The sequence below is a fragment of the Lepidochelys olivacea genome (genome assembly GCF_965140295.1).
Source record: "Lepidochelys olivacea isolate rLepOli2 genome assembly, chromosome: 2".
Lineage (NCBI taxonomy): Eukaryota > Metazoa > Chordata > Testudines > Cheloniidae > Lepidochelys > Lepidochelys olivacea.
The window spans coordinates 9230875-9252948 of NC_140412.1; the positions used below are offsets into that span (position 1 = coordinate 9230875).

Sequence of the window (22074 nt, forward strand, 5' to 3'; positions counted from 1 at the left end):
GCCTAGCAAAGGATGTGATCAAGTGTCTTGATGTTTTTGGTCTTTTGGCCCCAAAATGAAAACCTTGTCTGTATCTCTTGGACCATGAAGTACAAACATTCTAAGTTATATCTGTTCTTATCAGTTTAATATCTGATATGTCCTTAATTTAACAAACTACTTTTAAAAAGTAAAGGGAAAAAACACATTAAACAACAAAGAAATAAAGGGATGTGTAGTAATTACACCATGAGTATGTTCAGGGAGTCCGTCTGCTCTTCACCTAGTACAGCTGGGTGGATAGTGTCAAAATGTCTTCACAAGCAGATTGCCTCACACTTGTGAGTGTTTCGTTCTTTTTCACTGAGAATCTTGGGGTCCCCGTAGCTAAAGAACCACAGTAATCACCAGGTACTCAAACTCTCCTTCTCTCTTGTAGCATCTGTGACACACACAAGCTGCTTTTCAAATTTTTTAACAAGGTTAAAGGCGTGAAATAGGAGCTGATCTCCCATCAGAGAGGAAAGATGGTCTAATGGCTAGGGCACTGCGTTGGGCAACCTGGGTTCAATTTCCTATGTGCCTTGGGCAAATCGCTGAGTGCCTTCATTACCCATCTGTAAGATGGGGAAAATAGCACTTCCCTACCTCACAGGGGTGTTGTGAGAACAAATACATTAAAGATTTTGAGGTGCTCAGATACTTCAGGGGGCCTTAATAGTATGTTAGTAAGCTAGATAGATAGTACTCAGATAATAGGAGGCTGTAGAGGTGCGGGACTCACCCCTGCAGCGCCTCACGCTGGTCGTCCAGGGAATTAGCATTCCAGCCTCCAGAGCGCCCTCTGCAGGCCGGTGTCCCGCTTGTCACTGGGCCCAAGTCCCTCCTGGACCCCGGTGCCCCCTTTCACACCGGGGTGCTGCCACCTGCAGTACCCCTCACAGATCTGGGTCTCCCCTCCCTGGGGAACCCCCAACCTTCTACCCCCACCTCGCCTCGGTCTATGGCCACTGCCAGTCATCACCTGTTCCCTGGGGCCGACTGCAGCGTAAGTACCACTCATCATAGGCAAGGGGGATTTGGACCAGCTGCCTCCGCCTACCCATGGGCTGCCCCCTGCAACCTCGGTACCTATCTTAGGCCGTCTGCCAGGCCTGTAGCCTGGGGCTTGTCCAGTCTGGAGCCTCCCAGCTCCTCTGGCCTTCCCCAGCCTGCTTCACCTTAGGTACCCAGGTGTGCTCCCCAGCAGCCAGGCCCATCTCCCTCTACAGCTAGAGGAGACTCTGTCTGCTCCTGGCCCACTGCCCTCTTATAAGGGCCAGCTGAGCCCTGACTGGGGTGTGGCCACAGCTGAGTCTGCTTCCGCAACCAGCCTGGCAGCTTCCTGCCCCCAGCCACAGCCCTCTCCTGAGCTGTTTTAAGCCCTTTAAGGCTGGAGCAGGTGACCACCCTGCTACAGGGGCCTTAGGAGTATGTTAACAATCTAGATAGATCTAAACTGTCTCTTTCTATCTCTGTCTAGGTTCATCCACCACCGTGGTACCTTAGTGCCTGATGACAATATCAGCGTAACTCCTGGAAAGGAAGATGATGTAAATGAAAATTCTACTGCAGAGGATGCCACCTTGGGTGCTCAGGAAGAATCAGCGGAAGATCACATCCCAGTGCCCTTCCTTAGAGGTGCCTTCACCCAGTGTAAGTGCAGACCTCCTAGGAGACTCAGTGTTTTTGTCTGATTTCACCACCCTCAGGTGATAAATGGCTCCGTTCGCTGACATTGAAGTTTGCTTGCCTGGCTGTGAGGGGATCTGAGGTGAAGATGGACTGAGGCTCTTAGAGGGACATGCTCTGCTCTGCTCTCACTCTTCACTCTTGTTTCTTTAATCTAAAGTCAGACTGGTGGAGTGAAAGTGCCGCATTTTGCAGCTTGTCTACGGAGATCATAACAGAGATGAGACTCCTTTCTTCATGGGGATCTTGGGAGATGTGTGATCCCTAACTCCCTCTGCTTTGTGCCACTCTGCAGTGCAAGGCAGCTGGAAATTCAGCTTAACCGGCTACCTACCAATTCCTCTTTCACAAGAAGATCCCCCGGTAGCATAAAGCCAGTGTAGCCGCATGACATCCCCTCAGCTTCCAGACCATGGGGCATGCTTGGAGCAAAAAGGGCCTAGTCAGACAGCCACTGCATTTCGGCTATTCACAGCTGCCAGAATTGTCCCTTTAGGCCATGGGACATAAGTCAAAGAAGCCCGAAGGCAGGGACCCAACTAGTCCCCAGAATACCCTAGAATCTGGGGTCTACAAAGTTAGCATTCAGCTTCAAAGAGAGACAGAAAAAAGCCCCAGACACTGCAGCCAAGCACAGCTCAGATGCATCTCAGAGTCTGGGCACTTTGATACCCTCCAATTGTGAGTTCTCCCAGGACAACCCTGTGAGCTCTCTGCAAAGCTGTGAAAGGCCCTTGGGGATGGCAAGGACTCCTGCTGGGGAAATGGAGCGTCAACGCTGTGTCTGGGACTCCTACCCAGGGCACCATCACTCCGGCTGGGGAGGGGTGGGTTACCAAACATCCTACGGCTATAACGTTGCTGAGATGTTTTTTCTGATGTCGCTGGTCTGACTTTAGAGCCTTAACTCCGCCCTCTGAGCTCAGGCTTTCGCCCACTGCCATTAGAATCCTCTAAATGTTGCTGTCGGTCACCGAGCAGGGCAGCTGCAGGGCCATTCCTTGTATAGAAAATATGCCGAACTTCATCCTTTCCTTGATGCATTCCATCCCTTTGTGTTTCGTGGCATAAACCTCAAATATTCAAGTTTCTTATTCACTGCCAAAAATGCTGTTACAGCAGCTTTAGATTTCAAAGACAGTTTTATTCCTGTTTCAGAGTGACCTTTGGATGAGTTTTTAGAGTTGGGGAAAAAAAATAGATCCTTTCCCTTTACATGCGCCAGTATTCAAAGCTCCTGAAATGGAGCCTGCAATGGTAGAACAGCATTTCTAAGAATAAATATAGACCTTTCCGGGGTCTGCATTTCTGTGAGCCCCTGCCTTCCCGGAACGGTGAGAAATCACTGGTTAGAGCAACGACACCAGGCATTTTAGAAGCTTTATTATAATTAATAATGAGTGCGAGCGGAGATGGAAGTCTGGCTTGCTCGGATGCTGGAGTGGGACTCGACAGATTTGGGTTCAAGTCCTGGCTGTGCCATTCACCTGCCAGGTGACCTTAGGGTTTCACGTCTCTGCATCATCTTTGTTCAGATGGTAAATTCTCTGGGGCAGACACTGTTTCTCACTATGCATTTGCACAGCACCTGATCTCTCTCGAGTGGGACCCTGATCTCTTTTGAGACCTCTCAGTAGCTCTGTAATACTTACAATAAGCCGTACTTAGCTTTGGGCTAGTGCCCATCACCATGACGCAGGAGTGCCTTTCAGGCTAATTATATTAGCATAGCAAAGTCCACAGTGGACTTCATGGAGTCATACAGTGGCTGGAGCGGCTAGGCCCTTGACAGATATAGACTAAATTAGGTGCCTGGTCCAGATACAATACAATAAAAGGGTCTTCTACTTCCATGATCCCACACTATCGAGCTTACCTCTTACTAGGGTTTTCAGTGGGGATACAACCAGTAGTAAGCCCTGGTTAATTAAGGGTAACCAATTGCTTGACTACACTCTTGCTTTGATATTAAAAGTATTCAGGAGATCAAACAGCCAAGCTGAGTCAGTTTATGAGGCAAGGATAAAGCAGTGGACGAAAGGAGACATATGTGCCACCCTTTTGGGAAGCCATCTAACTGCCTTCACCTTACACAGTAGGTCTGCTTTGAAAATATGCATCTAAGACTACTTGCATTTCTAGCCCAGTTGTTTACAAGGTAGAGAGTGTCAGGCAGCAGGGTGTTCAGCAAAGCCAGGCTTCAGGCACCCTAACGAGCACAGCTGGCCTGTAGTAGGCTGCCTAATTGGCTACACCGCCGGCTTGATTGGAAGAGTGAGCACACCAGTTCTTAAGCCCAGCAGCAGCTACAGATCAGTGGTTGCTCCGAGTGTTTGCCTGTGGCTGTGATCATGTCTGTGCCTGCTTGCTGCAGCTTAACTCCTACCTTGCCTCCTTCCAGATAACCCAGTTCTGAGCCTCGACTCTGATTCCTGACTCCAGCTCTGACCCTTGGTTCTGGCATCCGGCCTCTGCTTCTGGCTCTGGGCTTTGACTCCTGGCCACTGATGCCTGCTCTGACCACTAGGCATGACCGGTCACTGACCACGAGGAGTCTATACGTCACGCAAGATTCAACCCCTCCACTATGTACCAGTTTCTCTTCTTGTTTCCTGTCCTGTGCCTTCCTTATCTTTGCTTTGGACATCACATTCCAGGTGCCAGTGGGCCATGAAAGCACCCCCAACTGCTCTAGGCCAACCATTCATCCATCTTGTTCCTGACAGAGTTTTGTAATTGCCTGTGCCAAGAGCCAGGTTTACCTGTTGCAAAGTGTTACGGGATGGCACGAGTGAACAGCATGCTGGGAAAAGCATAACACAATTCATAGTTATAGAACGTAGCATAACTACACAGCATTGACATCTGATCTAAAATAACACACCGCAATGTGGTGTGTAATGTGTCATATTCATCACATATGTCTTGGCGAAGACTCTCCACTCAGTGTAATTGCTGTAACTCCTGCTCCAGGGGTCACTGCAGGTGGGATACAAACACAGCGGCTGGTGATAATTTCACATATTATTTGTACTGTTGTAGAGCCCAAGGGCTCCAGTCACGCAACAAAAAGACCGCCCATGCCCCAAAGAGCTTGCAGTCTTCGTAACTTTACCGTTATGTTGTAGGTTCCATTCCAGCTTCATCGTACCAGAGTCCGTAAGGGTATGTCTACACTGCATACTAAGCCCAGGCTCTGACTCAGGCTTGAGCCCAAGCCCCCTTTCCATCCACACACAAAGCAGTCTGACTTGGGTCAGCAAGCACTCAGGACCCAGATCCTAGGACCCTGCCAGGGCGTAGGGTCAGTGTTCAAGTTCCGATATGACTCCGGTCCAAGCCCCATCATGGACACTGCTCAAGCCACAGACCCAAGTCACAAGGTCTGCATAGGGCAATGTGGGCATGGTAGCACAGTTGTGAGACCTGGGTCCAGCAATTGTAAACCCAGGTTCACAATGCAGTGTGGTTGCTAAGCACAGGTTTGGAAATACCGAGTCCACAAGCTTGGAGGCCCCAGACCAGGGCTTAGTGTGCAGTGTAGCCAGACTCAGTGTTTGCAGGATCATGCCTGAAAAGAAATCTAACATTGTTTGGGGGCATAATGTCATAACATATACTTGAGTCCCTGAAAATTAATGTCCAAGCAGAACAACCTGGATCTATTCACAAGCAGAAAGAAGTGCTAAATTCGCCACACTGAACAATTCAACCAGCTTTAATCATAATTCTTAGCACTCGCCCGGTGCTCCCAGCTTCTGCATGTAGATCTCAAAGCTCTCCACAAATGTTAATCCGTTATACTGCGTGTATGCACATTGTATACACAGCTATCTTGTGCATACACACACGTCCTGTACACATAGTGTATGTGCATACCATATTGCAAAACACACACACACGCACAGTCACACTGCACAAACATATACACGACATGGGCAGATATTCTGGGGTAGTGTCTGCTGCTCCCACTGACTTTAAAAAGATTGGCTGAGTGCTGAACCCTTTTGAAAGTCCGGCCACTTATTTGGGTCCTTAAATATAGACTTAGGGTCCTAACTGTAGGCACACGTTTTTTAAAAATTGGCCTGCCCGTGCATGCCCACATATCCTGCACATGCACCAGACCTGATTTTTCTACTGCCAGGCATAGGCGCTTACAGCAGTGGGGGTAAAACACAACCAGATCGGAATGGGAGCATTTTACACGCGTAGTGGTGTCGATAAGGAGCAACTCCTCTGGGTGGTGGAACACCAGTGTAGAACTGGGGTGAGAGTAGAATCCAGCTTTGAATGACCATCCATAAAAGTCTGCACCGCTCTATATGCGGTGTTCATCTTTGTTCAATACACACACTCTTGGATATTACACTTGCCCACACACCATCCCACAGCTGCCTGGTTCCCTCCTAAAGACAGTTATAAAACTAGCCCACTTACTCCTCTTTCTCCCCCCCCCCCCCGCCTAAAATGGCCTGTTACCAAAATGAGCCGGGGATGCTAGAAAAAGGCACTGACGTCAATGTAAAAGTAAACCAAAGAGGTCTGGTTCCTGTATTACTCTGCAGGGCTCCGCGCTGGGGAGTAACTGCACTGTCATTCGATTCGAGGATCTGGGAGCAGCCTTCAAGACCCGCAGCTGATCTTTCTCAGTCAAACTGTGTAAGTACTGTGCTCTCCTCTGCACTGACCTCCCTGAGCAGACAGTCGGTCTGATGTTCCCTCAGGGAGTTTTAGCAATTGCAGTTTAGAAATGAAGCATGTTCGGTCCTGGCGGTTGGTTTATACATGTGTTGGAGGGCATTTGTTAAATGTACGGGAGAGGCAGCAGAATACAAGTAGCAATGGTCCTTAAATTACAGAAAGTCTCAGTCATTGATGGCTTTCTAGACAGCAGGGTCATTCTGGAGTTTAACAGTCAAGTATCTGGTTCAAAAATGTCAATATCATTCTTCAGTTTAGCAAGGGAAAAATCCAGTGTTTTCCATGTTGTTCAATTATATCAGAACTGATCTGTATATAGAAATAAACACGTTATTTATATCTGTCTTCTATATGTGCGTGTGTGTCAATACTTACACACCCGCACAAGCACAGGTGTATATACAAACATCCTGTGGATAGATGTCTGTTAGCATTTGGTATAATATATATAGCTTTACTTGATAGAAGATACCCGTAGATTGTACATGTGTGTATATATAAATCCAGAACTAGGAGTAATGAGTTTAAATTAAGATAATGAAAACTGAGTCTGAAATCTATCAGGATGAATGAACTTCCTAGTGATGGAAGCAGTTGGGGTGTGGGAAGGTCTCCCCAGGGTAGAAGCCCCATCACCTGAGACATTCAGAAGCGGACTGGTGAAAGCACTGGGAAATGTACTATCGGGACCAATCCTGGTCTAGTTGTGGGATGGGTTGAATGGCCTCGTAGGTCTCTGCAATGTCTATGATTTGGCTTTTCTGTATCGGTGCACACCCAGTGTGCTCACAGCATAGTTAGTGGGTGGGTGTGTTTAATTGAAAACTCAGTTATCTTTTGGCTCACTTCACACAATGGTGTTAGCAATCAATGCAAGGCACCTTTTCTTTAAACATTTCTTAAAGGCAGACTCCCATTTCTTTCCTTAGCTAAAATCTGGTATCTTCCTGGAGCTATAGCTGCATTATTAAAGCAACAAAACCTGCTGTATCAGAAAGCGAAGACAGGATGGCAATGTGTATATGAAATGTGGCATCCCTACTTATATACTAAAGGCAGAGTCCCTGATGAAAACCCAGGTGCAAACACCCTGGTTTCTGGGTTTAGATCTAAACTTTGTGCCTTGGGCTCATCGCTAATAAACACATAGCTGTGCAGGATGAGACGGCAGCCATGCGCCAATCACGTTTGCAACCGGTCACGTGAAAAATCTGTCCCCTCCAACACTACCCTCTGTGCAACGGTACTGACATAAGGGGGTCACACCGGGAATAAGTGAGGGGAAAAGCGCTGGCCGTAGTCTGGTCAACTTTTAAAATGAGAATGTTTTAAACTTCTTCTGCCAGAAAATAAACCCCTCAGCCAATCCAGGAGAAAAACCAGAGAGACAAATTGCCCCCAAGTCCCAGCACAATGTTAACACCTAATCCTTCAAGTGAGTCTCAGGGACTCATTGATATGAAGGTCCGAAGGGACCATTATGATCGTCTAGTCTGACCTCCTGCACAATGCAGGCTACGGAATCTCACACACCCACTCCTGCGATAAACCTCTCACCTATGTCTAAGATCCCACTGACTCCACCAACTTTTGCTTTGGTCCATTTCTGCCACTTGACCGCCTCCATCTCAGCTGGAAAGCCAGGTGTAACACTGACAGACCCCAGTTGTTGGCAGGAGGGAGATCGAACCTGGGACCTCTGGAGCTTAGTGTGCATGAGCTAAAAGCGATATGGTTGTTAGCTAAGGCTGTGGAGCAGACTCAGTCTCTCTCTCTGGGTGGTCTCGGTCCCACTAGATGGGACAGAACACCACACCGAGGCGGGGTGTGGGTTACGCAGGCACTCGCTTTGTATAAAATAACCCGTCCGTAAGCTCTTCAGACACATACTGAGCCACAGTCTACCTTCCACTCTGCAGAGTGTAATGGAACCAAAAGCCCCCAGAAAGCCTTCAGTCACTGAGGGGGCAGGAGGAGGCAGAGGGATGAGACCGCTCACAGCTGCCCTCTGCAGCACGCTCTCCTTGTGTCAAGGCTGAGTTCCACGCAAAACTCCACCTGGGAGTTGCAGTGGGTCAGACCAGCAATAACACCCCCGATGTGATTGCAGCACCACATACACGTAAACAAGGGCCAGGGCGACAACGCCGCTCCCCACAGCGTGCACTTCAGCACCGCTGTTCTCTAAAATCCCATTGCAGTCAATGGCGGGTGTGGGGCGAGGTCTGGTACGCTGATCAGCACGGCAGCGGCATTCTACCTGCAGCTCCATCTAACAGTCAGCAGCTGTATCCCCTGTCCAGAGGGAGGAACAAATATCGTGGCCCGAGTGGGCAGAAATGAATAGTGATTCTGAGCGTCTCAGTGTTTAGGTGCCCAGCTGGAAGGGGCCTGGTTTTTAGATGGTGGATGCTCAGCGCTTGCTGAAAATCCGAGGTGACTCATGTAGTGCACCCAAAATCTCTGAGCACTTTTGAAAATTTAGGCCAGTGATTCTGCATTCTTTTAGCTCGCTTACAAAACTTGAAAAGACACGTTATTTTTATACATTGTTTGCTCCATGGAGTATTATAAGGCGTTGTTGTAAATGCCGAGGTGTTTACCAGTTTACTACGCAATTCTCCATGTGGGTGAACATCCTGTGACATTTCTACAGACGTTTCTTACAAATGTCCTCCTCCAAAGGCCCCTTTGCAAATATTTTAAGGACCTGCCCCCCCCCTTCTCCCTCCATATACTTTAGTTTTCCCTGTGAGTTTTAGCGGCAGCTCTTTATCACTTCTAGCAGGGCCACAATGAATCGGCCAGTGGGTTAGGGACTCCAGGCCACACAGCAAATCCTATTGACTCTCCTTGTAGGTAGGGGAGGGACTTCTGATCCAGTTGGCCATAGAGAATGGAGGCAGAAGCTGGATGGGATCTGGCAAGGTCCAGAAATGGAAGAGATTGGGTTGAGGTCAGGGGCCAAAGACAGAAGTGGGAGAGGTGAGGCCAGAAGGGGAGGAGCCAGAAGACAAGGAATCATAGGCCAGAAGGGGCTAGGTTTAGCTAGGCACTGACATCAATGGGTGTGATGTCACCAGATGAGGTGGTGCCCCTTAGCTACATGATATCTGTTCCATCTCCTATCTGTGCATCAATCCCAAGGAGACGTTTACTGTGGTATACGAATGCTGCCAAGATCCATTCTTTTTTATTCACTGCTTGTTTATTTAGATCTATAAAAGCCTCGCTACGTGCCCATTCCATCAGTTAGAAATATGCGACCCAAAGTGCTGCTCCTCGCACGTTGACAGATATCTATTTACCAGCAAACATGATGGGGGCAATAAAATAAAGCCTGAGGATAAACCTCAGCCCGCCTTGTCCATAAAGACTGGTGACAAGGTGGGCTTGGCAGCATGTCCCCGAGGTTAAAAGATCTGGGCTCTGGCAGTGTGCCCGAAGCCAAATCCCACGCATAGAGCATGCCCGACAGGGAGCTTCCCAGCCATTTGCACACTGATGTTGCTAGCCTCTGCAATGGATGTGCTGCGAGGGACAGAGAAAGGAAGTTTAAGTGATACACTGAGTGAATGATCAACAAATGGTTTTGTTTGGTGCATGGTTCCAGATCTAAGTCATCATGAGGGAATTAAGCTTTGATCTGCCAGCTAACATTGATGGGCATCGATCTTAAGTGTCAATGAATCGTTCTAAGAACCGTGTGGGATGTTTGCTGAAAATCTCCATTTTATCCAGCAGCAAAATGGCAGTGAAACCAAACTGGTCTTAAAGTATGAGGCTGTGTTTCTCCTGTGTCGTCATTAGTCATCCAGGCCCTAAGCTCACCATGAACTCTGTGTGAGTGGAGCTCTGCACCCCTGCTCACTGTGAGATTCCCTAGCCCAAGCATGGAGCAGCCGAGTGGGTATTGGTGTGGCTCGGGGAGCTGTTCATGGGGTAAGAGGGCATTTATTCATTCACCTTTCATTCAGAAAGATCTCAAAGGTCATCCCAAAACTACACTCAAGGCACAACAGTGATGTACTAAAGCAGGTTACCTGCATGCAACAGGAGGAAAATTATGGCCAAAGACACCAGGGCAAACAGCTTCTCATATGAAAAGTATGGCAGCTCTCTAATGGCCATGCACAGAAGACAGGATCTTGGTATTTAAAATATTCTGTAAAAGACCCGACCCCTCCTCCCCCCCAGACACACACAGAGAGAGCTCAGTTTGGACTTTCATCTTTCTGGGATTCAGTCCTGCAGCTCTAGGAAACCTACAAACCCCAGCCTTGCTGCTCTGAGCGCTATGGCTGTGCCATCCCCTACATCCGGATTAAGAGACTCCTTTGCCTCGAGATCACCTATTTGAATCCAGCTAAGGGGTCTGGCTAGAAGCAGACTGCTGGGGTGGGGGGAGCTGCTGCTATCGCTACCCAGGGCTGTACCTGTTCTGTTGATACAGAGAGAACTTCAGTCTCCCAGAGGCTTCAGTCTGGCACTTTCCCTGGTCATTCATATTGCATGAGCCTGCCACGGAATGAGTATCTGAGATCACTCCAGGCTGCTGAGCGGTATTACACAGGCTCCAGTGCTCAATCATGCCTGTAAATCAGCTGTAGTGAGAAGGACACGGTAGCTCAGCAAATGTGCTTTGAAAAATGAAACACCCTGTTTTGCAGGTGTCAGACTCAAGGATCTGGGCTCCTTTTACCAAATATAAAGACAAAGGTCTCGTGGCTGCAGACGTGTGACAGACACAACACAGGTTTCAGAGTAACAGCCGTGTTAGTCTGTATTCGCAAAAAGAAAAGGAGTACTTGTGGCACCTTAGAGACTAACCAATTTATTTGAGCATGAGCTTTCGTGAGCTACAGCTCACTTCATCGGATGCATACCGTGGAAACTGCAGCAGACTTCATATATACACAGAGAATGTGAAACAATACCTCCTCCCACCCCACTGTCCTGCTGGTAATAGCTTATCTAAAGTGATCATCAGGTGGGCCATTTCCAGCACAAATCCAGGTTTTCTCACCCTCCACCCCCCCACACAAATTCACTCTCCTGCTGGTGATAGCCCATCCAAAGTGACAACTCTTTACACAATGTGCATGACAATCAAGTTGGGCTATTTCCTGCAACAATCCAGGTTTTCTCACATCCCCCCACCCCCATACACACACAAACTCACTCTCCTGCTGGTAATAGCTCATCCAAACTGACCACTCTCCAAGTTTAAATCCAAGTTAAACCAGAACATCTTGGGGGGGGGGGTAGGAAAAAACAAGAGGACACAGGCTAGCTTGCAAGGTTTAACTTGGATTTAAACTTGGAGAGTGGTCAGTTTGGATGAGCTATTACCAGCAGGAGAGTGAGTTTGTGTGTGTATGGGGGTGGGGGGGGATGTGAGAAAACTTGGATTTGTGCAGGAAATAGCCCAACTTGATTGTCAAGCACATTGTGTAAAGAGTTGTCACTTTGGATGGGCTATCACCAGCAGGAGAGTGAATTTGTGTGGGGAGGTGGAGGGTGAGAAAACCTGGATTTGTGCTGGAAATGGCCCACCTGATGATCACTTTAGATAAGCTATTACCAGCAGGACAGTGGGGTGGGAGGAGGTATTGTTTCATATTCTCTGTGTATATATGAAGTCTGCTGCAGTTTCCACAGTATGCATCCGATGAAGTGAGCTGTAGCTCACGAAAGCTTATGCTCAAATAAATTGGTTAGTCTCTAAGGTGCCACAAGTACTCCTTTCCTTTAGACACAACACAGGGGTTCGTGCTGGCTGTAGAAAGTGTGTTAGCTGCAGAGGAAGCTGTCACTGTTTTGGTTTATCATACAGCACTGCTTGGCATCTGCCAGCAGTTTCCACACACAGATGAAACGTGGTATTATCTGCATTTTACAGATGGGGAAACTGAGACTCAGAGAGGCAAAATGACTGGCCCAAGGTCACACAGTGAGTCAATGGTAGAGCTGAAAACTAGAACCCATTCCAACTGACTCCTCTGCTCCTGTCCCTGAGCCACCAAGCCCACTACCTTCCCTATCAATCACTTACTACCTTGACACACAGCTGGGGTAGAGCGGTGGGTGGGAGGGGAAGAGAAATTAAGTGATATCAGTGAGTTAATGGACCAGCTTTCAATTTTGGAATATTTGAGTTCAAATGCTGGCTTAGGTCACAGGCACATGAGAGGTTGATTGTCCCGTCCTATTCTCCATTAATACTTAAATCGCCCAATTGGCAGCCTCTTCTCAGAAGGGACTCAGGATGGAAATACTAGTTGTTACTGGAGGTCAGAACAAAGATTCACTAGCACGGGTGTAAGAGGAAGCTTGCACAATCCTTGTCTGTGTCTGGTCTGGTTCATACTGCTGCTATGAGTCCCTCACTTTCATGAGTATTAGATGTACTGAGAAAAAGCCAGCTACTAATGCCCCAGCCATGATAAATCCCTTTGGTATGATTACACACCTAAGAATATGCATGATCATTTTAAAAGCATTGATTTATTAAATGCACTTGAGGCGGTTTAGTCACTGGTCCTTGCCCAAGAGAGGTTAACAGTAGATGATGATTTACAATATTGGGACTGATCTATACTTGGCTACGATGAGATGGCAAAATTTTAAAATAAAAAATGTGTAGTTTATTTGTCCTGGAAAAGGAAAGGAGACAAGAGGAAGCACAATCTATTTTAAGAATCCTTGTGTGATCCGAAAGATTTTTGCAAAGGAGGAACCAAATTTGTCCAAATGAGAAACTTGTCAACCTGAGGGCATCACCTAAGTTGCATTATAGTAAAAGGAGTGAATTGCAGCTGCAAAACTGCTTAGGTAAAAGTGGAGCAATGCATGCTAGGACCTGTAGTTTCTGCAGGCTGTACCTGTTATACAGATTAAGGTGGACACACTCCGCTTTGAAGGCACAAAATATTTGGGCCCCACGCCAGACTCGACTTGATAAACTGAAAAGATTGATTTCCTTCTCTTTCCTGCTGATGATGTCTCAAATTTTACTGCTGCCGAAGCCAACACATCACCATAAAGAGAACGTGCCCCAACAGCAGAAGCCATGCCAAGGGCTAATTCGGTGCTACGTCCTTTCAGTTTCAGACAGAAATGTAAACCCAATTCATGATTAAGTCATATGGAGTTTGGACGCCTCAAATATATGTGTGTCTATGTGTATGATGGATATGCGTGGGTGTGTACAGACAGAAAATAGGTATGTTAAAACTGCTGTATATGCAAACCAAGTGCAAATTGTAAACTGGACTCTATTGTGTCCATTTAGCTAACTAGGTTTTGTAACAGATTTGTGGGTCTACTGGTTCTTGGGACCACTCGACCTCCAGTTAAAGCCAACAGCCACCAATGGAACCCAACAGAGGGAGGCCAGCTGATTTTGTTTGAATGAAGTGGACTATCATTTCCATTAGGGAGCTCCAAGATGATAGTGTTCGAGCCTTAGGAGGGCAAGAAACAGGATCTGGTTTGGGTTGATTCAGGGCACAGCCCGAGACAAAATAATGAAACATAATGTAACAAAATAATGAGAGAAAGCTGCAGAAGTGAATCAAGATTTTACAACACAGGCAGTTTGTACTTAAGTCCCTGCCAAGGAACTCGTCGTGTGTCTATAAAAAATGAGGGTTGATTGAGGGGCCTGAGTCTTCCAAGAAGATGAATTATGGATGACCTTATGATTTAGTTCTGGCCCTCCCCAAATATTGCCTTTAGTTGCCTGCTCTGCAGCAAGTTCAAGGCTTCCTTGGTAATCTGCTGTCAGGAGTTACTCTCTGCTGCTACATCCCCGAGGGGGGGAAAATTCTCTTGGACTTTTCGTTAACCAGAGCTACCTCTGAGATAGCAGAATGCAGCAGGGTCACATCCCCGAGGGGGGAAAAATTCTCTTGGACTTTTCGTTAACCAGAGCTACCTCTGAGATAGCAGAATGCAGCAGGGTCACTCCATTCAGCCAGTCCCTAGGAAACAGGAAAGACAAAACTGGAATAATTCATAATGTGTTATTCTAGAGAGAAATCTTTCTGAAGAAGTAACAATTGAAGGTACTGTCATCTTACAAACAAAACCCTCCAATCTGATTATCAGGGCCTGTAGAATTCTGCTGCACTGTTTTTAGAATTTAAGAGAAACTGTATATTTTGAATTTTTAACAGTTTTTTTATTCCAATTTCTGATAAAACCCCCTTAAATAAGATCTCCTAATTCTCTCCCCCAAAAAAATCCCTTTTAAATATCAGTGTTTCTGTACCTCTGGTATTTATAAGGGTTTTTTCAGCCGGGGGAAACTGAGACACCAGCCCTACAATGAGCCAGGAGCAGAGGTCCACTCACCCAGAGCTCACTGTCAGATTGGTGCCTGGCTGACTGAAGAACCAAATTACTATAAAGTAAAACTATCCTGGGGAACTGCCAGTGCAAAGGAAACAAACTTGGCAATTAATAGAGAGAAAAAAATCAGTTCTTTTACCAGGTTCTTTCACATACTGCGATTTTACACACCCCTTGTGGAGATAGCAGCCACAGAATTTGCAGGGAGAAGCATGATTTTTGAAGATGACAGGGGCCCTGTATTTTATGTACTTGGTTGCAGGCTTTCAGCATGGTATTTATTATTATCCATTCCAATCATGCCTAACGGCTCCAACTGAGATCGGAACCCATTGTCCTGTACCCACCCCCCAGGAGGGACAATCCCTGCCCTGGAGATCTGACCATCTAAATTGACAAGACAAAGGGTTTGCTGGAAAAGGAAGCATCCCTGTTGTACAGATGAGGCACTGTCTGAATGACACAAGGCCGCAAAGGCATTTTGGGGTAGAGCCAGCAACTGAAGCCCCCTCTTCTGAATGTTAAGTCAGTGCTTTAACCCTAAGGCTCTGACATCACTGGGGCGACTCACCTTCCTACGTGCTTTGCTGACTCAGGCCCTGTCACGGTTCCTCCCCCACTCTGAACTCTAGGGTACAGATGTGGGGACCTGCATGAAAAACCTCCTAAGCTTATCTTTACCAGCTTAGGTCAAAACTTCCCCAAGGTACAAAATATTACACCTTGGACTGGCTGCTACCACCACCAAACTAATACTGGTTACTGGGGAAGAGCTGTTTGGACGCGTCCTTCCCCCCAAAATACTTCCCAAAACCTTGCACCCCACTTCCTGGACAAGGTTTGGTAAAAAGCCTCACCAATTTGCCTAGGTGACTACAGACCCAGACCCTTGGATCTTAAGAACAATGAACAATCCTCCCAACACTTGCACCCCCCCTTTCCTGGGAAATGTTGGATAAAAAGCCTCACCAATTTGCATAGGTGACCACAGACCCAAACCCTTGGATCTGAGAACAATGAAAAAGCATTCAGTGTTTTACAAGAAGACTTTTCATAAAAAATAGAAGTAAATAGAAATAAGGAAATCCCCCCTGTAAAATCAGGATGGTAGATATCTTACAGGGTAATTAGATTCAAAAACATAGAGAACTCCTCTAGGCAAAACCTTAAGTTACAAAAAAGATACACAGACAGAAATAGTTATTCTATTCAGCACAATTCTTTTCTCAGCCATTTAAAGAAATCATAATCTAACACATACCTAGCTAGATTACTTACTAAAAGTTCTAAGACTCCATTCCTGTTCTGTCCCCCGCCAAGACGACTACAGACAGACACAGACCCTTTGTTTCTCTCCCTCCTCCCAGCTTTTGAAAGTATCTTGTCTCCTCATTGGTCATTTTGGTCAGGTGCCAGCGAGGTTACCTTTAGCTTCTTAACCCTTTACAGGTGAGAGGAGCTTTCCCCTGGCCAGGAGGGATTTCAAAGGGGTTTACCCTTCCCTTTATATTTATGACAGGCCCTAAGGCGGTTGTCCTGCAACCGACTGCACAGTCACACACACAAGTTGCACGATCGGGGCCTAGGTGTGTATCTGATTACCTCCCCGGTACTGGTGAAGTTATATTGACAACACCCCTTCGAGACAGGGCATATCCACCGCGTGACCCCCTTCTAGGGCAGGGGCAATCAAATTCTGCACTGGTAATCTGCAAGTGCCGTAGCTCTTTTTTTCTCGTTTTTCTTTCTGTCGGTCAAAACACAGAGATCGGCGACTGCATCCTGCTGAAATCTGAGCCAGTTCAGCACCGCTAGTTTAACGCTGCCTACCATGTGTAAACACAGATGGGCTCAATCCAAAGCTCTGGATCCAAACAACCCTGGTTTTATGGGTGGGGTGTCTGAAATCCAAACCCTGATCCTGACCGAATTCTGTAGTTCAAACCCATCCGTGCATTTGCCCCACAGCCCCATCCTGTGAACATCTTTGAGTCAGGCAGGACATTTGTCTCTGGAGCAAGGGCAGGAATTCAGGGCTGGCCCCTCTGTGACTGGTAGAGGTCCCCAGTGACGAAGGAGGTCACTTCAGCTCAGTTGCACCCTTCTCTCCTGTGGGTGCCCAGGGGATGCGTGGAAGGTGTAAGGAGCAAATGGGTTTAGGAAGGCTGGGCTTCCCATCACAGGACTCAGCTGAAACCCAGGTGGTTACATTAACGTAATTTTTTTGCTATTTGCTGGAGGGAAGGGCCTTACCGACTGAGACTGTGTTTCCCTGCAGAGTCATTTCAGCAGCCCCCAGTGTCTTCAACTCATCTGCCGAACCCACAATTCGCCAGGTTTCCCCACTCTCACCATAAAGCCGCCCTCCACTCTTCTGGCTGACCCTGGGCATGCCCAGCTCTAGCCACTGCACCTTCCCACTTACTCCAGCTGAGCGAATTACCCCACCGGGCGCTGACCTGCCAACAAGCTGGGACCTGGGCAGGAGCAGTTTATAAGGGGGGCCTGTGCTGAATTCACAAGTGCATCTGTTACGCAAGAGTGATCGCCTTCCCCCCACACACACACATCCTCCTGCTCAAAATGCAAATGTCCCTCTGCGTCTCCCTGACAAACAAGCCCAGCAGGAAATCCTTTGCTGGGAACTAAAGAAAGATCCACGTGACACTGCAAAACTGGATGTAGCATTCTTGGCAGAAAGCTTCTTACGCTTAAAAAAAGAAACAGCTTCTAGTGAGAGCAATGGCGCAGTGATATCACATGGAGCGGTGCCAGAGGAGGGACCTGAGTTCAGACCTGGACCATCAGGGCAGTTCAAAGGCAATGTGGTCCCTTCAGAGCAGGAGAGCCGCTCTCACTGAGATGTGTTGAGCACAGCTCCCTTTGGAGCTCACAAAGAGAGGTCAATCGGGAACGTATTAGACTAAAGGATAGTCTCCTTAGGAGTAGTATCCTGATTGTCCGCATCACTTAAAGTTGGCATGGACAGACTGTACTGTAGGGAAGAACCCTGAACTGACCCCCTACATATGGATTAAAAGGGCTTTTAGCTCTGTTCCATTTTCAGCTTCCATGATGCTTCAGCCAGAAGGGTGGGTTGTCCTTGGGAGGGAATTAAGATCAGGAAGGTGACTTCAACAAAAAGCCACCTTTCATTCTATGGGGGTAAAAAGCAATTGTCCCCTTCTGGTCCATTCAAACCCTTGGGAACCGGAGCTCTTAGAACATGAGGAAATACTAGAGCCCGACTCATCCACAGCTAGAATCTTGTGCTGCTTAAAACAGCTAGGCTGGTGGTGAGCTGAGTCCTGCTTCTTGGGTAAAACAAGCTCATTTTACTGTTACCTCATCCCCCATCTCCCCCACAACCCGTTTGTCTGTTCCACCCACCTGCTCTGTATAATTATAAACACAGGTGGTAAGCTCGCTGGGACAGGGTCTGCCGTTTCCCTGTATTTTTGTAGAGCCCCTAGCACAATGGAACTGTGATCTTTGATTGGAGGCCGTTAGTCACCACTACAATACCAATAACAATGGTCGATGACGAAAATGCTTCAGAGCAGGAGTCAGGAAGGAATATTTCCGCAGTGTGCAGCATGGCCTGGCACAGTTGGCCTGCTGGGTTACTGTATAGGAGGAGGAAGAGGGTGTTTCGTCCTTCTGAATTCCCAGGTATCAGGCACCTTCTGGAGGCAAGATGCTCACTGGTCCGATCTGAGACGGCCAACCCAAAGAGGCAAACGCCATAGCTGGCAATGAGCCTGAAGCAAATATTTAAGACCTGGATCCGGAATCTGAACCCCCTCTAACATGTTGGTTCAGCCCATGATATAGCTAGGGGACCAATGTAAAATCTGCATCTCGTTTTAGAATCGGAATCTCTCCCGACCCCAAGAGCTTGTGGGGCTGGCTCCAGGGTTTAGTTCTGAGCCACCTCCAAGCAGGGGTGAGCACTAGCCTGGCACACGGGGTGCGTGATGTAGCCAAGGAGCTGCTCTCCCAGTGGCAGCCACCTCAGCACCGCAACCTGGGGTGTGGCAGGGCACACCGTCACAGGTCCCCTTGTAGAACAGCATGCAGGGGAGGCAGGAGGCGGAGGTGTAACCCAGGGTAGAGTTTGATTGAGCAAGTCTTGGCCCTGTCTGAGCCACCAGCCCTGATGGGTTATGTCTGATCTGACAGCCGGCTACCAGCTGCAGTACAAGTCATTGTCGTCCTGTGGCATGTTAGGTTTAGGGCTGTCGTTCAAAATCGAGCACGGGAGGCTGGGAAGCAGAGCTTGGTTTCCGATCACGCAGTGGCAGTGGTGGATTGAAAGTAAGTTGGGCTCAACAATACTTCAGGGGACCCAAAACGTCAGGCCCCCATGCAGACGCTTCCTTCCAGCTTCCCTGATCCTGTAAACCTCGATTTGCCCCTGGAGGGACTTTACTGGCCATCAAAACCCCGTGGCATTCAAGAGCTGTCTGCCTGAGCAATGAATTTTAGCCCTTTTCCTCAGCTGCAATCACTGTGAGCTAACGTCCTCCCTGCCGTAACTCCCCCGGAGCCAGCCAGGGACAGGAGGGGTAAATCTGGCCCTTCTCCACTCTTGCATCAGGCTCCCCCTCAGACAACTGGGCCCAGTTCCCAAGGAGCGTGAGCCTCCAAATGAAGGGGGTGGGGGGAGAACCAGCCTGAATAAAATGAGAACCCTTCAGAATCCTCTCCCAGAACGTGAACACGGCCCGTGTCAGAGTTGGGAGGAGGAGCCAGGATTGCTGACTCCGAGTCCCCTCCAATAATCATTACAGCAAAAGAACAGCCAGCAGCTCTCTCGGAGCTGGGCATCCTGCGCTCCATGATCAGGTTGACTCGCATCCCCCTCTCTTTGCTGCAGGTAAACGAGTTAGGCCGGGGGGGTTGTGAGCAGAGGGTACACTCTCCAGGAAATCAGGCTGTCACCTGGTGGAATCTCGCCCCTTCTCCACTACACTCCGTCCCTCGGATTAGAACTGAAGCCAACGGTTTGTTCAGTGCCCTTTTGAAAATGTTCCCACACTCCTGTCCAAGGATTGCTCTCCAATCACAGAGCCCTTCTCCGCTGCTGCTGCTGGAGTGTGGGGAAATAAATACGTTTCCCTCGTCAACTCTGATGTAAACATGATGGGACCAAAACACTTGAGAAAACATTTCCATTATCGCTGCAGGTTCCTCCTTCATGTTTCACAAGGAAGGAAGTTCTTGTAAGTTGTGGGCAATGGAAGAAAATGACCCTATTTTTCCCCCTCTATTGTTTGATGAAGTTGAACAAAGAATAATACTTTGCAGTTTGCCTCCCTTTGCAAAGTGCTTTGAGATCTGCAGATAAAAATAGCATTATCCCCATGTTACAGACGGGGATGGTTAGGGTGGAGCAGCATTACGGTGACTTGTCCACAGTCTTCCAGCAAATCAGTGTCAGGATTCACAACCGTAACTAACACCAGTCCTCCAGATTCTCAGTCCTGTGCCAAATTCACTGCATGGTACTACCACCCTGGCTGACCAAGAAAATGAAGGGCCTGGTCTATCAGGATCGGTAATTGAGGAACTGCTACATATTGGAGAGGGAGGGGCTCATTTTTTCCTGAACCAGTTTGCACATAACTAATAGAGAAGTTGCTACTAGACACACCAGTATCGTTCCCACTGTTTGATTTCAATCAATTATTCTTCCACAGAAAACCCCACTGATCATTTCAGTTTAAACCACAAGACTGGTTCTACTACTGCCTGAGAGCCCTTTACCGGAGCCAAGGGTCCTCTGGATATGGACTCCTTCCCCTGCCCGACAGCAAGAGGAACACCTTCTTGAACCCTAAAAACCCCATGAAATCCAGATCTAACTGTGTCAAAAGTCCAGGAAAGGGTCAGATTCAGGATTTTGGTTTGGCTTATTACAGAGAAGAGAGCGCCACAAACCTGCGATCCAGATCCAGGCTCCTGCAAAGTTCATGGGGATTTGATCTGGGGATTTGGTCAGGGGCCATCACTAACTACAGTACAATCTTTCATTATGTGACCACGCAGTTCTGGGCACTGGTACATTCTATGCTGCTAATAGAATTATAATGTTAAAGAAGTTCATTCATTTTATACTGTTTCTCCAGTGAGCGTGTGTAATTAAGATAATGACACTTTTCATCTCATGCCTCATAGCACTTGGATAAGCAGCATTGTCCCTATTTTACAGAAGGGTAAACTGAGGCACAAAGCAGATAAGTGACTATAGACTCCAGGTCCCCTGCCTCTCAGTCTTGTGCCCTACCCTGAATACCCCACTGTCTCCAATATGTTGTTTTAGGTTTAACTAGTACCTTTTCCCACCTAAAACATTTGAACACATTATACAGTACTTTACATCACTACATATCCATCTGAGCAAGCGTGAGAAATTCCAGCCCACAAGCTTGGCATTTTTTTGTTTTTTTGAGACAATTATAAATGACTGAAAATAGGGACACAGTGGCCCTGATGCTGCCCTTGAGTTGTGCCCATGCCTCCTTGTAGTCAGTGAAAGCTGTGCCTGCACCAGCATTTGGCTCATAGACCAGCTAGGCCGTCTCCACCTTAACTGCAGCATCTGGCTAGGCCTACAGGCAGCCATGGGAAACCTGCCTCTCGACACATCATGCTCGGCACAGACTCACAGGCCACTTGAAATGTTCCAGCTGTTGCCACTGTGACTACAACTCTAAATTCAGCACTGAGGGAGAGTATGTGACAACAGGGAAAGCTCTCTTTAACCCATGTGCTAGGGATGGGAGTACAGCAGCTGTGTGGCATGCAAAGTCAGCATGGGGGACAAAGCAGGGAGCCACCCAGTCAATGAGCAGGTGAACAGAACACAAATATCAAGAGAACACCCTGGGAGAAAAATCCCCTCCTTCTCCCTGACCAGGACTTTGGAAAGAAGCCCTCCCAGCACATTTAACTTGAGATTTACTCTCTAGGGCAAGAGCATGTCTGGAAGGTCTCCGTTACGTTCCCATCACAGCCTGTATAGAGGAGAATGAAGTATTTGCTTTGTTTCCATGGGTTCACCACTTCTCTGTTGTACTCTTCATTCCATTGCATGCCAGCATGGAAGATGGAGCCTTGGTGGAGAAGATGGTGGGAGAGTGTGATGCGAGCTCCTGCATCAGTCCAATGATTAGCTGGGAAGAGATGATTCATGCAGCCCTTGCCAGGCTGCTTGCTTTTAAAGTCCCTGGGATTTCGCCGCACGCAAGTGACGTGGGTGTCCAGAAGGAAAGCTGTGTTGGAGCTCAGGATGGGAAGGCT

General features: G+C 47.8%; 1 protein-coding gene across 1 annotated transcript in view; it reads left to right on the forward strand.

Annotated features, from left to right (window-relative positions):
- The first annotated feature begins 1553 nt into the window (after positions 1-1553).
- The window catches only part of GPR20 (G protein-coupled receptor 20), a 46170-nt gene continuing 25649 nt past the window's right edge, over positions 1554-22074 (forward strand). The window contains exons 1-2 of the mRNA XM_084621022.1: positions 1554-1674; positions 6279-6372. The gene's annotated coding sequence lies outside the window, so the exon portion shown is untranslated. The remainder of the gene's footprint in view (positions 1675-6278; positions 6373-22074) is intronic.